This window comes from Chrysemys picta, chromosome 1 (genome assembly GCF_011386835.1).
Source record: "Chrysemys picta bellii isolate R12L10 chromosome 1, ASM1138683v2, whole genome shotgun sequence".
NCBI lineage: Eukaryota > Metazoa > Chordata > Testudines > Emydidae > Chrysemys > Chrysemys picta.
The window spans coordinates 28,324,696-28,340,097 of NC_088791.1; the positions used below are offsets into that span (position 1 = coordinate 28,324,696).

The window sequence follows — 15,402 nt, forward strand, 5'->3', positions numbered from 1 at the left end:
ATGCTCCCAGCAAGGCTGCCAGGAATCAGGAGGGTTCCCCCTGCCGTGATTCCTTCCATTGTACCAACACTAACCAAATTGATCATATCTTCTCTGCTTTCAATGCTTCTTATTCTAATGTCCAGCTGTGTTGAGTTGCAAAAGAAGAGGTGGAGGCAGCAGCCACCTTAGGGTTGTGATGGCACAGAGGTGACGGAAGCAGAGGCTCAAGGGAATGGGAAGATGAGCTGAGAAAGATGGGAGAATACAAGGGGAGTAATGGGATGCAGGAACATAATGGATGAGATTGCTCCAGGTTTCATCTCAATCCATCCTGAAGGCTCATGGCTCCCACAACTCTCCTGTCCAGGCTGACCCAGGTTCTCCATCTGCCTTTAACCCCACCCTCTTCCTCCACATTGTCCCAAGCTTGCATGTTTAATTGAAATCTCTCAAAGAAGGGTTATGCTTTAGTTGATCTATGTGAATACTGTTTCTAGTATATGTGCTAAGGATGGGGTCTCAGCTCATCTGCTCTGAGCCAAGTGGGTGGGATGGAATATAAAGAAGGGGTGGCAAACACACTTGGACAAGATGGCTGGATTGTATGTTTAGGGTATAGAACTGTAGACTTCATAACCCCCTCTATATATACACATTAACTTCCAATGATGTGAGTGGGCGGTTTGCACAGAAATTAATGGGAGAATACCGTATTTACATAGTAACTAAACTTATTATTTACTCTGTATCTTATTGTCACATAGTAAGAAAATCTGCTTCCTTTTTGGCCACTGCTACTTCTGCCCTTTGTTTCTCTTCTTTCCCCCGTTTCTCTCCATCTTTGTCAGTCCCTCTATTCTTCCTTCCCTGTAGCAACCCCTAATTCCCACCCTTTCAGGCTTTTCTTTTCCCCATTTTCCATTCTATCTGCTAAAGTGATCAACAAAGGAATAGTTAATATTTAATATTATCAAGTGTTTATCACTGGGCTTTAGCGCAGATGTTGCAGTGAGATTAGGAGACAGAATCATTGTTTCAGGCTCTGTGCAGATTCAGGCCAACATCATGACTTCAGTTTATAGTTGGTTCATGTTTCAAAAGTTCTCTCTGCAGCTACCAAGGCTCGAAACTTACTTTTTAAAAAATGAAAGCTGATATTCCACATGAACTGAATGTGTCTAGTGGGCCAAAAATACATAATTCAGGACAGATCTAGCCCACGGGTCATATGTTTGACACCCCGGTCTAGTTTGAGAACCACTGGTATATATTATATGTACATAGTCGTCTAGAGTCCTGTTATTGTACTGTATATTTTTCTTTAATTGTTTTCAGATAAAAATTCAGCTCTTATGCTCTCTTTAGCTAAATGGCTGTAGCGATGTCTCTACACCAAACCTTTAAAAATAATCCTGCCAAGTAGGAAAGATGTCAGTACAAAGGGGCAAAACTGAGAACCTCAATATATAGCTTTCCTTATGTGAGATGCAAGGGCACAATCTAAGCACAATTAAAATCAACTGAAGTATTTCCATTGACTTCAGTGAGAGGCTCTAAGTGAGTGGGTCCGTGACCAAATTCATTTCTTAGTCTTTGCCAGAGAAGTATAAATGACTACCTCTGACAAAAAGGCTTCTGTACTCCAGCTTCCCAACTATACTAGGGTTCATAATAAACATTTTGTATTACATTCGTCTCAGCAGAACATGCAGAAATAAGAGAACAGCCTTCTAGAAATAAACATACCTTTGAATGTTCTATCTGGCAATCAAAATGAGCAGTGATCAAAACCATTAATTTATACTGTGTCAACAGATTCAGAAAGGCAGTGTCACGCATTTTAAATAATTATTTTTACTAACATCTTCGATTACACAACTGATTTTTTTTAACGCTAGCTTCCTTATTACTATTTACTTTCTTACATTCTATTTAACTTGGACAGTGAAACTAGACTGGTTAAGTTTCACTTTCTGGTTCCCATGCAGGATCGCAGTCTTGATGTGTATCCCTCAGTTAATGATCCTTCTTCTGTTTTGGCTCTCATGAGTGGAGGTGATGCTACCAAGGCAGCAACAGGACTGCCATAGCAACTTAAAATATAATACACACATTGTTGGGAGCCTGTGTTGGTGTCCATGCCTGCTAATTCGCATTTGCTTTTTGGACTTTGTAGTCTGCAGGTGAATTCCCGTGAGACAAATATCAAAGTTTTGTGGTAGCCGTGGTAGCCTGTATCAGCAAAAAAAAAAGGAGGAGTCCTCGTGGCACCTTAGAGACTAACAAATTTATTTGGTCATAAGCTTTCATGGGCTAGAACCCACTTCACCAGATGTATGAAGTAAAAAATACAGGAGCAGGTATAAATACATGAAAGGATGGGGGTTGCTTTACCAAGTGTTAGGTCAGTTTAACGAGATAAATCAATTAACAGCAGGATACCAAGAACTGGAATTAATTTGCAAACTAGATACCATCAGATTAGGCCTGAATAAAGACTGGGAGTTGTTGGGTCATTACAAAACCTAAACTTAATTTCCCCAATACTAATTTCTCCCTCCTGTTACTCACACCTTCTTGTCAACTGTCTGTAATGGGCCACTCTCTTACCACTTCAAAAGTTACTTTTCCTCCCTTGGTATCCTGCTGTTAATTGATTTATCTCGTTAGACTGACCTAACACTTGGTAAAGCAACCCCCATCCTTTCATGTATTTATACCTGCTCCTGTATTTTTTACTTCATACATCTGATGAAGTGGGTTCTAGCCCACGAAAGCTTATGCCCAAATAAATTTGTTAGTCTCCAAGGTGCCACAAGGACTCAAAGTTTTAACTGTTATAAAAATGTTAATGATGTTATATTTTATCATTTTATTTTTGCATCCTCCTTTGCAGCACAAGGTTGGTTGTGTCACAAGGGTAATCCTGAAGGAGGCAGGCAGAGCAAAAAGCAACCACTTATGGCATTAGCCTACATGGAAGAGTTTTGGGGGGCAGGGGATTGCAACTGTGCTGGCAACACCTAAATGCAACCTGCAAATCCAAAGTGTAGAGATTCTCAAACGTTTTTATGCTGCAGACCACATCTTAATAAAGAGTATGTACCACCTCTCTCACTTCTTCCATTAGCAATTACCACGTTCCTGTGGCAACTACAGCAATTACTTATATGGATAAGTAATACTAAGAAAGGGTTTTTTTAACCCTCTCATGGAAGTTTGCAGCTCAAAATAAGAGTCTGCACCACATGACCTGCCAGCTTTCTGGATAGCACCACCAACATGCTCCACAGGCCAGTTTGATACCAGTGCCCTAGTTAAACAAAACTAGGTTAAGTTTCAATTCCAAGGTGTGTAAAATACAAAGAAAAAGCACAGTATGAATGTTGAAAAAGCAGCTAGATCTTAAACTAGTGAAACTGAGGGAATAAAGATAATTGTAACATAGGAAAATAAATTTATTCATTTATTTATATGGGTCCAGATTATCCCCTCCATAGCCACAACTAGAAATGACTGAGATCCAGCACAAGAGGGAAGCAGCAGAAATGTGTTTTATTCCCCCTCTCCCCTCCTTGTCTCTGGAGCCCCACAGAAACTCCCACTGGAACTGGCGATGTATTAGGGGGAAGGCCTGGGCACAAGAAGTTGGAGCTGGGGACTAGCTGCTCTGTGACATGGCCTGTAGTGGACCCTGCAGATTATTCATGCTCGAGTTTATGCTACTTACAGCACCAGAGTAATGCCTTCTATGTCCCCTCAGTATATGCCCCAGTGACAGTGAGGAGGAACAGACCTCTCCCCATCTAGTCTGACAGACCTCTCCCCAGAGGGCATGCCCATGTATAAGTTGCTTTTGGTCCTGGAGTCTCTACTGGTACTGGCAGATGTCTTGGTACCAACAATGGACCTGGTTCTACCCGAGCCTCATGCCCCAAGGCTGGGGTGGATGCTGAGAGGCGCGTCATCAACAATGGTGAAGTCTGCTGCATCACAGTCTGCTCCTTTTTTCTATCCCTCAACACTGTGTGGGGCTTGTAGGATTTTCCTTCAGAGGGTGTGCTGTGTCTACTCTTAGGGGAGGACACGGAGATCCTTCTTGAGCTTCTGCCTCAATGTTCAGAGAGGCCCCTTTCAGTGCTCAACTTCAAAATCTGAGGTGTCAGTGCTGGCTTTGATGTTGAAACAGAGGTCAATCTCTCCCCAACACAGTCTTCTCCACAGTAGGCTTGGGCATTGCTTGTCCACTCAGTGGGGTGTTAGATAATGCTGGCTTGTCTATTAATAGGTTTCTGGACCTTGTTTCCTCCACTTTTGATAAGACTTTCAGGAGCGTCAGCCTCGCATCTTGTAACGTGCGAGTCACAGAGTCAAGGCCAGAAGGGACTACCATATCATCTAGTCTGACCGGTAACTCACAGGTCACCAACACCACCCAGCACCCACACACCAAAGCCAACAACCACAATTAGACCAAAATGTTGCAGCCCACAGGAGACTAAACTACTGTGTGCCACAGGCAGAGAACAGGAGGGACTGAGATGCACCTATGACCAAGGCCCCTGTAATGGCAGGGAACTGATTAAGTGATATATACCTAGATAATCCCAGCATGTGACCCAGGCTGCAGAGGAAGGAGAAAAAAAACCCCATTACCAACAATCTGACTTGGGGGAAAATGAGTCCTTGCAGAGAATAAGCATAATAAGCATCTGCTTGGAATATGTGATTCCCTCAGGCAAAAGAGACTCCTACTGTGTTTGTCTTTCGAGGGTATTATTTCATTGCAGGATGGACAGGGCTGGAAGCCTGCAGGTTTTGAATTTGACATTTGATAATCTCTGTACATGGAGTGAGGGGATCTAAGTAATGAAGTTCATGGTTGATTCATGGAAATCACAACAGAAGATCAGAAGTGGTTCTGAAGATTTGCAGAAGATATCCTATCTCCTAGAACTGGAAGGGACCTTGAAAGGTCATCGAGTCCAGCCCCCTGGCTTCACTAGCAGGACCAAGTACTGATTTTGCCCCAAATCCCTAAGTGGCCGCCTCAAGGACTGAATTTACAACCCTGGGTTTAGCAGGCCAATGCTCAAACCACTGAGCTATCCCTCCCCCTGACACCTCAGATTTCAAAGATCTTTAGCCTGAACTAAGAACCTGCAGGTCAGACATTCACTGCAGTCCATCTCACTGTCCTGGGTGGTAACGGGGAACCAAGGGAGGGTTGTGGCCACCCACCCTTTATACATTCATATAAGAGCATGAGGCAATATGGGGCATGCGTGACCCCGGACATTGCTAATCAAAATCCAGTCTTGTGTGCATGATGTGCACATGAATCTACAGTGGAATCCCTGCTCAAAGAAGAAACTATACCTACAAAACAGTGATATATTTTTCCCTAAGAGACAATTCAGGATTTTAATTTTTTTTAAATTGTAATTAAAAGAGCAAAGTTTCATCTTTAAACAGGTATCGAAAACAGAAGAAATTCTATTCTACAAGAAATGTGAGCCTTTTTCACATTAAATCAATTCATGCAAATTATCTTTGGAATGCTTCTAAATATTGTAATTAAGATGTGCAAGTCTGTTGACAGTTTGGAAAGGCCAAAACAGGCTATATGAGAAGCAATGGAAGAGGCTGAGAAGGGAGGGAGAGAATCAGACTGACTTGAGAAACTCATTTGACTGGCTGAAGGGGTGTGGATAGGTAGTACAAACCTTTGTCAGTGTTCTCTCCTATGCCATAGTAGCCCTAGGTTTTAAGAAATAAGCACATACTAATGATGCAGGTGTAGTATTACTGCGTCCCAAACCATCCAGGATTTTCTACATGGACCTTCTTGGAACAGGAAGCTCTGTTAACACATGCATTATGAGAAATCCATTTATGGAAAAACATTCTAAAATGAGACAATTCACTTTTCTCTTGTGAATATTGTATCAAAAAGCATAGTACATAACCATCACCTACTGTACAGACTATTGGTGATCCTCCTTTCATCAAGTTTCCCATTTCCTAAAACTGCAGCTGTTAGGTAGGTTAAACATCTGAAAGGCTGATATTTCCAAACTTTACTGATGTTTTCCAGTTCATCCCTGTTTTCCACTAGATAACCCTGCAGAAGTCTCTGCTGGGATAATGGAGTGGTGAGCATTTAGTTAACTGGCTGGCATAGGCAACTTTCTGTTTTGTTAAATCCACAATTTACATATTGCAGTGATTATATTCCAGTAGAAATATTGCAAGTATGCCACGTCTCTTACTCTCGTTTCTCAAATTAATACAAATTGATTAAAATGTTACACTTACGTTGACTCTTAAGTCAACCAACCTTCCTAGAATCATAGAATATCAGGGTTGGAAGGGACCTCAGGGGGTCATCTAGTCCAACCCCCTGCTCAAAGCAGGACCAATCCCCAACTAAATAATCCCAGCCAGGGCTTTGTCAAGCCTGATCTTAAAAACCTAAGGAGAGAACCTGAGCGCAGAAAATGTGCCACTACTTCTTATGCTATGTACAGAGCTGCAAGTGAATAACTGACTTTTAAGCAATCAGACAAGACATGGACAGCATTCACAAACTAGCTTGGGAAGCTACACTAATGTTTCAGAGAAGAATAATGGTCTTTGGGCAATGGAATAGTATTCAAGATCTGGGTTCCGTTGCTGGTTCTGTCACAGAATTTTTGAGTGACCTGGAGGAAATCTTTCTGTGCTCCCATACCCCATCTCTAAAATGGAGATAACACTTTCTTTTGTATGCCTTACCTATTTAGATGGTAGCTTTTTCACTATTCTCTTACCATGTATCTGTACAATATCTAGCACAATGGGGCCTTGATCTAGCTGGGACCTCTAAGACTTACTATAATATAAATACATAATTTACAGCAATTCGTATATGTTGAAAAAGATGACTATGATGCTATCACAAAGATCTGATAAAGAAATCCTTCCTAACTGTCCTCACATCAACAACTTCTAGTCTAGGAGGCAGACACAGTTGAGAAGAAACATTATCTTCAGCTGAGCATAGGCTCCTTCTTAAAGAAAGGTAATCTTCTATAAATATGTAAAAAAATCCTCAATCCCACAACAACATAATAAAAGATGAACAACCTCTTCTTTCTTTTGGATGTCAAGTTTAATAAAACACAAAATTTTCATGGATTTCTATCCTAATGTCTTTAGGATGTTCTCTATCAAGATGACAACTAAACTAGGTTCTGAAATGACTTCTTTTCAAAGGAGAATGTTCCTGGGACAATAGCTAATGCCTGCAATCTCCCAATTCTTCTAGCAAAGAAAATTACTAATAAAAGACACCTTCTAGAAAAAGAAATATCCTCACCTTACATCTGTGAGTTTGGAAAATGCTAAGCATGCTCATGCTCTCCTATATAGGAAGAGCCTGTAAATCCATGAGTGTTCCCACTTCAGTAAGCGTTATTATGGATTCCTTTACTTACTGCTGTCAGAATATCCAATACTGCAGAAGAAAGCCAGTATTTCCTTATATTCCACCACTCGGCCATCAGGCAATTCATAGAAAATTCAATTTAGTTTGTCCTCTTCTTTTATCGTTAGATATGGACTAAATCTGAAAGAAGAGAAAATGATTCCGCTACTGCTGCCTAATCAGGAAAATCTCTTTTCTCCCCCAGTACAGGATGACAACATCCTCAATCTTTCCCACCTTATCTACCTCATTCCAAATTCTGCCAGAGTAGGAGAAATTGGGGAGAGGGAAAATATAAAGAGATCTTCATCCAGCAATGGTTCAAAATAACAATCTCCCCAAAATTCCCAAAGAATACAGAGGGATCTTTTTCCAAAGAAAGCTGAGCATTTGAAAATTTTGTTGGCATGAAAAAAACAAACTTACATTTTTTATTTAAAAAGACTGCTGGTAAACACTGTGGAAAGAAAGCAAAGAGTTTTTGATCTCTATACTCATTTATTTTACCATGATATTCAAGCAGCAAAGCAGCTCTTTATACAAAATACCTAATTCCTCCCCTTCTCAGGTGTGCTGGACATTTTAATGATTAAGTTACTATCTCCATAAGAGAAATAACTTAATGAGTCTTATTTACAATGTGATTATCCCACTTGCAAAAATCAGGATAAAATATCTAGTAAAATTATGAATTTTATAATGGGATATAAAACTTTTCACCTCTAGGTAGGCACTTTAAACCCAACGACTAACAACTGTTATCATGCAATAGATGTTTGGTGGCTTATATGAAATGATTTAATTGTCTAAGTCAAGTTCCCATAGGACAAGTTTCCACATCCTAAAAAAGACACTACCACAACTGACTGTAACACACTATTATTGATAGCCTTATATATGGACTGAGCAGACCTGGAAACTGAGCTATTCACACACCCAGAGGTGAATCCTCCAGGTTAGAGTTGAGGTACACTGAAAGGGAGTATGTGTTAATTTGTATACTGTATATTACCTGTTCCACAGAGAACTTCAGTCTCTGGGGCTGTCAGCCTTTCAGAAGCAAAAAAATCACATGCACATAAGTTAAAAAGCAACCATAACCTTGGCTAAAAGAGCAATTCGTATCTCAAAGCAACTGGAGATGCTTTCTGGAACTGTATTAGTCCTGACATTTGCAACACGTATTTCATACACCAGCCAAGTGATGAGGTTTAAAAAAAAAAAAAATCAAGAAAATAAAAGAAAAGAGCAGACTAAGGGAAACACATGACTGTGTTAAGAGGCCCATCTCCAAATTCAATGTCAAACTCCCTCGGTATTGACCTCCTGTCTTTCCCCACCCCAAGACTTTCCATAGGTGAGGGGGGTACTCCTTCCTTGTTCCATTGCTTTGGAACTCTTCTCCCTCTCCCCCAGAGACAAAGTGTCTTCAGATCTTGCTTCAAAAATCTTCCTCTTCTCTAAGATGTGACCATGATTAACTCTTATGTGCCCATTCATTCTTTACTAATAGCTACACACTGTATAAAAGTGTTTATACTACTAATTATCTAAAGTACAATGTCTTGTATGCTAGTTCATCCCCTCCCACTCATCTCTGGGCCTTTTCATGTTGCCCTCTAAATACGGAGCACACTTCAGAAGTGACTTCCTGATCCCAAGTGCTTAGCTACTGCTTATCCTTTCAGTCTCTCCTAAAATATCACTTTCAGCTGGCCTTCCAACAGTAGCTCTCCTCTCCCTCTCTCTTCCCTGCAATGAAATATAATTTTACAACATACTTTAAAAGAATCCTGAAACTACAAGAAGCACAGAAACACTCTACACCACAACTTCTTTACAACCATTCCCACCCTTTCCTTTCTTCATACATTGTTAAACTAAGGTCCCAACAGTGCAATACACGGCTCATGGACAAATCACACAAGTGCCTGTTTGTGTTCAATAAATTACAGGATTGGGACCTTCGAATTAAAACTCTTTGGAATAGGGACGTTCTTGTATTAGTCCACAAAATACTATGTCAACCTATTTTTGGTGCACAAAACACAATGTGCACCATAGTTTTTACAAACACGCGAAGGCATCTCTAGAGGAATTTACATGCCATGTTAGGTAAGTACTGTTCCATTTTACTTCTCATTATTAAAAAAGAGATACTTCATATAAAAGTGATATATACACAAAAACTTATTGAATTTAATAAAGTAACCATTGAAATACCTAGATCTCATATGGATACTCACCAATATCACATATATTTTACAAGCACACACAATGTTGCTTTTCAGCAGAATAAAGAACCCCGACACTGGAAAGAGTAGCTATTGCACTTAGAAAATTCTTATCAAATCATCTAGTCCCTGTTTCCCCCAGCAAAGGATAATTCATATAGTACATCCTTTAGTGCTTTGTTTAGTCTAATGTTAGGGTGGTTTAAGTGACACACTTTCCACTATTTCCATAAGGAGATCTCTCATCACTTACACAGTCCGAGATCTGTATCAGGATGTTCCCCCAATTTCCCTCCACCATCCATAGCCTAAATATTTCTTTATTACTTAAATTAGCCATTATTCTTAATTACATAGTGAATCACTGTCAGTAATTCTGCTCCCTCCTGGATGTTAACACCTTCCAAAAATATGCAAATGTATGCCCTCCCATCCCAGTTAATAGTTTAACCAAGCTATGGTAGGTAGTTTCCAGTAAATCAATCCCTCCAGTCCCTTGGGGTCATTTTAGTCTCTCTTCAAACTTACACTAATTAGTTAAATCCATCTGGTACAAAGATGTCCACAACAGTTGTATATTGCCAACATGATTTTATATAAAACACATACAAATAAAGCCCTTCTACACTTTAGTGTATGCCTCTCCTGCAGTCTCCATGCATTGCTTGTATTCTTAGATCCTGATTCTATAAAGACTTATGCATGTGCTTAATTTAATGCTAAACACTGAACTCTGTGTTCACATGTCTGCATTTTGGGCCTTAGATTTCAAGTACTTCATGGTTTTCCTTAGTGTTTATACAGCACTTAGCACAATGCTGTCCCAAGCCTGAGTAAGTCTATGGGTGCCCCTGCAATACAAACAACAAATGTGAGAAGATGGCAGGTTTTAGTTAAGATTATATTTTTTCCCTCTTTGGAAAAATATTACCGTTGCCCCCTAATGTTTTTCAGCTTGAAATTAAAATGTGGATTTTTGTTTGTTTGTTTACTTCCTTTGTCACATACCAATATAACAGCATCTGTTCAAGGTCTAAACTGTACTGTTTACTTCACTGTAAAGGCATTATACAAATAAGGAATAAAATTAGTAATGGTTAGCTTGCTAATGCAAAGCTAGTAGTGCTAATGCAAATAAAGGAGATTTATTTTCTCTTAAGCTCTAAAAAAAAAAAAAAAAAAAAAACCCCAAAAAGAGACATTAATTAAAATTCAAACAATATTTCCCACTAGATTGGAATGTCAAATATGGGATAAACTACTTGATGCTATCCAAGTGTCACTGCACAGAGCATAGGCTACAGGTGCTGAAGACACACTCTACCAAAAAGATTAATCCAATAGGGCCTCACACAGCAGTTGAATATTCAGTTTGTGTTATGAATGCAAAACCACTCTTACACCCATGATGACCTTCACCCTTCATTACTAATAATAACAACATAAAAATGGAATACTGGGTCAGACCAATATCCTGTCTTCTGATGCTTCAGAGGGAATGAACAGAACAGGGCAATGATAGAGTGAACCATCCCCAGCTTCTGGTACTTAAAGGCTAAGGATACCCAGTACATGTGTTTGCATCCCATACCATCATGGCTGATAGCCATTCATGGACCTATCCTACACAAACGTATCTAATATTTATAGTCATACTTTTGACCTTCACAATATCCCTTGGCAATGAATTCCACAGGTTGACTGTGCGTTCAGTGAAGAAGTACTTCCTTATGTTTGTTTTAAACCTGCTGTCTATTAATTTCATTGGGTGACCCCTGGTTCTCGTGTTATGTGAAGGGATAACTAACACTTTCTTATTCACTTTCTCCATACCATTCATGATTTTATAGACCTCTATCATATCTTACCTTAGCTGCCACTTTTGTAAACGGAACAATCCCCATATTTTTACTCTCTCCTTGTATGGAAGCTATTCCATACTCTTAATCATTTTGGATGCCCTTCTCTGTACCTTCCCCAATTCTAATATATATATTTTGAGATGGGGTGACCAGAACTGTATCACAGGCTTAAATAGCAGTCTTCTCCTTCCTCTTTGCTTTGGACAGGAGATTTGGTAGTTATGATAGGTGAAAATTTGAACAATCCATTTAATTTTCCAAGCCTTCTAGATAGAATGTCTTTAAGCAAGGAAGTCTCTGAAAACCAGTGGATTTGCCTCAATCAGTGCTAATAGATTAAACAAACATTGTTAGCAACGGCCAAAGGATGAGGAAGGTGCCTAAGCCCAGCTTTCATACTGAACAATGTGTTTGCTTTGTAAGTACACAAGAGTAACTTTTATTCTAGTAAGGTCTATTAGGGTGTTCAATATGAAGACTAAATGTGGGACTCAAGTGGCCACACTTCGAAACTGGGCTCACAGTTTTGGACTTCAAGGAAACCAAACTTTCTTTGTAGTTAACTTAACTGAACTCATTTCCCCTAATGAAAATAGAATTTTTTTCCTTGAGGGAAAAATATGAAAAAATTATGTCTTTCACAACTAGTATTACTTAATAAGAGACCATAAACATTAAAAAGGCACTACTCATAGGTGTATGGTTATTGCACAGCATTACTACAGGGCAAAGTTAAGGTTATTTGGATGCCTTAACTGTGAATTTCCATACCTAAACATGTCTGAAATTCCCTTAAGTTTAACCTTATCCCTAATTTCCTTCATATGCAATTTTGGGGATAATTACAAATTCCTCTTCTGTTTTTAAACCTTCAGATACCACTGTGCTCTCTCAACCTTAACTCCATTTTAACCTAGTTTTATGTCTGGGGATAACAGAGTGAAACAAATGTTTAGTTGTAAAATGAGAACCAAAACTTGCTAATTTCAATTGCAATTGCTTACAAATTTTTTAAGTGGGAGAAATTTGGGGTTATTTTTCATATTTTTTCATTGGACAATATTATTGTGATTTCCAAAGCTAATTAGTGAATTTAGCCACACAATTCACAGTAATTTCAGTGGAGTTGCATGTGGTTAAATCCTGTAGTTGGTTTTGAAATCTCAACCTACAAACATAGCTATATACATTGAAAAGGTTTAGTTTTCGGTTAGAAGTGTAATGTACAGCAAGGAGAATGTGATCATGTTCCATCAATCAAACTCCACTTTAATAATTTTTTTGATACCTATAGTGCAATTCAAAGTCAAAGTGAAACATCAAATGGAAAGGACTATCTCCCATATTCCCAACTAGTTCATACAGGTTTAATACAAGTAGGAAGTTCAACAGCGATAAAGTCACTCTACCATAAACTAAACTATAATGACACCTCCCCTTGCCAGAAAAAGAGGTTTACATTACTGGCAACTTTTTCACGTAAGAAATGTGGTAGGCATTAATGCCCAATTGTTCATTATCAAAATACATCTGAATTCTTACTAAAATAATGCTCTCGCTCGTTCTCTCTCACAGCTGGCTTGGAATCATTGTTTACATTCCAAGATAATTTACAAGCAATTTAAAACTGGATGTTTCAATAACCTTACAAGGACCTTTTTTGGAAACAGAGCTTTACAAAATATGAAACTTATTGCAAAACTGCTGATGAAGTTATGAGTGAAGTTATTTCTGCTAAAATTCTATCAGAGAGCAAGCTGTAGAAAAAGATTTCAAGCATTTTTCCCCTCCCCCCCACACTATTGTAAGAAGTATTCTTTCAATTCTAATACTAAGTTTGATTTCACATGCTAGATTCGAATCACTCTATTTCACCATACTTACAGAATGCAAACATGGAGACGTAATCTAATAATTTGATGATTGGAGCAGTATGATTCCATCATGACAATTGCACAAAAGGGTACAGATCTTCTAAGTGAGGTGCACTCATATAATTGTACGACTCCCAGTGACATTAACAGGAATTGAACTATTAAGTCCCCAAACTTGAATTTGAAAATTTGTTCCCATTTTTAAATGAAAAAAACCCTAAAGAGTCATTGGCAAGGAGGCAAGTGAGGTGGCTCATTATAGGCCTGATCCTGTATTCACTGGAATCAGTAAGAGTGTTGCCATCTATTTCAATAGGTACAGGAACAGCCTTAATGGGAAGGAACGCACACATATGTAAGATTATCTTGTATGACTGTTTTATAGGCTGTGAAAGGCTCCCCAATGAAGTGAAATGCTTTTAGGCTCTTGGAAAAGCAAAAATTGGATATTTGGAAAAAATAATGAAAATCAAATCAGATGTGCAGGTTGTCTATGCGTCAAAATCAACTTCACTGGTGAACCAGACACAAGCAGAACTCTTATCTGCAAAGCAGACTGTGGAGGGAGAAATGGGAAACACCTCATCAGCAGAAAGTAAAATAAAAGAAATATAGCAAAGCATTAAACTGATAACCTGCAAACCTCTCTGGCATCCCTATTAGACATATTGGACTCACCTTCACATAAACTATGCAAATTATACAAGATGGCAAACTAATCAGCCAGGATAAGCTCCTAGACACAGTAGGGGGGAAAAGTACAGTGGTAGAGGAAGGCCACATAAACTCCTGATTAAAAGCAATGTTGTAATGGAAAGAAGACTGGAGCAGCTCAGAAACCAGGACAGAGCACACAACACTACTATTAGAATTCTGGAGGTCCTCACTGTGAAAAAGCTCCTTGACCTGACTGAATTCATGGAAACATTTTTGGGTCAGTTTAGTCAAATTAAATAAAAAAGATGAACCAATGTATATATTGAAAAGAGCAATGATATCCGTCCTCCAGGATTTTGACCACTAATGGTGACACATTAATAGCTATTCTCTCAGATTCCCAGGACCGAAAAAGAATTCTGAAATGACAGAACTAAAAACAATTTGAAGGTGGAAAAACCCTTGAACTTCCCTGGACCTGAAGCTCAGCTAGGAAAACATTCCAAAAAACACCCCCCTGAGCGCTGCAAGTTTCAGCACTGTAACATGCCAATATAGACCATGCTCCCAGTGCTGGTAGCTACGCCCCTCATGGAGATGTCTTTTTTAGCGTGCTGGGAGAGCTCTCTCCCAGTGCTATGCCACGACTACACAAGCCACGTTGACGCGCCTCTATGGCAGCGCTTTAATGTTGCCAGTGAAGACTAGCCCTAAGATAATTCCAATCACCAGGTATTGCTTCTGCTCTACCAGATGTATGTTTTTATCAGGGGTATGTGTGTGCGGGGGGGGAGGGGGGCCCTTCATTTCATCTACCTGAAAAAAGCATGACGCAGGACAGCAACTCTGAAGCAGAAATGAACTTATAAATGCTTCCTAGTCTCACTAAAGCCCAAAGAAGCAGTATGATCTGTAGACTAGGCTCAGGACTAGGAGCCAGAAATACCACAGTTGTAACCAATATTGCTGTGCGGACTTGGGAAAGACAATCTCTCTGTAAATTACTCCTTTGCTTATTCTTTAAAATGGGGATAACAATACTTTTCTTCACAGAGCTGCTGTTCAGATTACTTAGTTAAATACCTGTATAGTACTTTATATATTTTCAAAATTGTGTAAGATTTAAGTGTGATTTTATCATAGTCTGTCCCCATGAGGCATCTTTTGAGAAACTGTTGGAAGTGGTATATCTCAGTCTACCATTTGGTTTTGCCACGTGGCTGTTTGTTTTTAAGCATTGTAGCAGAATGTGATAAAAAATTATATTTGAAGCACAGACCATCTGAAAGTGAGGGCATGAAAGAAAATAGTGTCACCAGGATTCC

At 39.2% G+C, this 15,402-nt stretch overlaps 1 protein-coding gene across 9 annotated transcripts in view; it reads right to left on the bottom strand.

Moving 5' to 3' along the window:
• Window positions 1-15,402, bottom strand: part of ATXN7L1 (ataxin 7 like 1) — a 183,907-nt gene that overhangs the window by 141,110 nt on the left and 27,395 nt on the right. For 2 of the 9 annotated variants that reach the window (XM_065553960.1, XM_065553947.1), the window contains exon 2: window positions 7,461-7,591. The exons of the other annotated variants lie outside the window; for them this stretch is intronic. The gene's annotated coding sequence lies outside the window, so the exon portion shown is untranslated. The remainder of the gene's footprint in view (window positions 1-7,460; window positions 7,592-15,402) is intronic. 9 annotated transcript variants of the gene reach the window in all.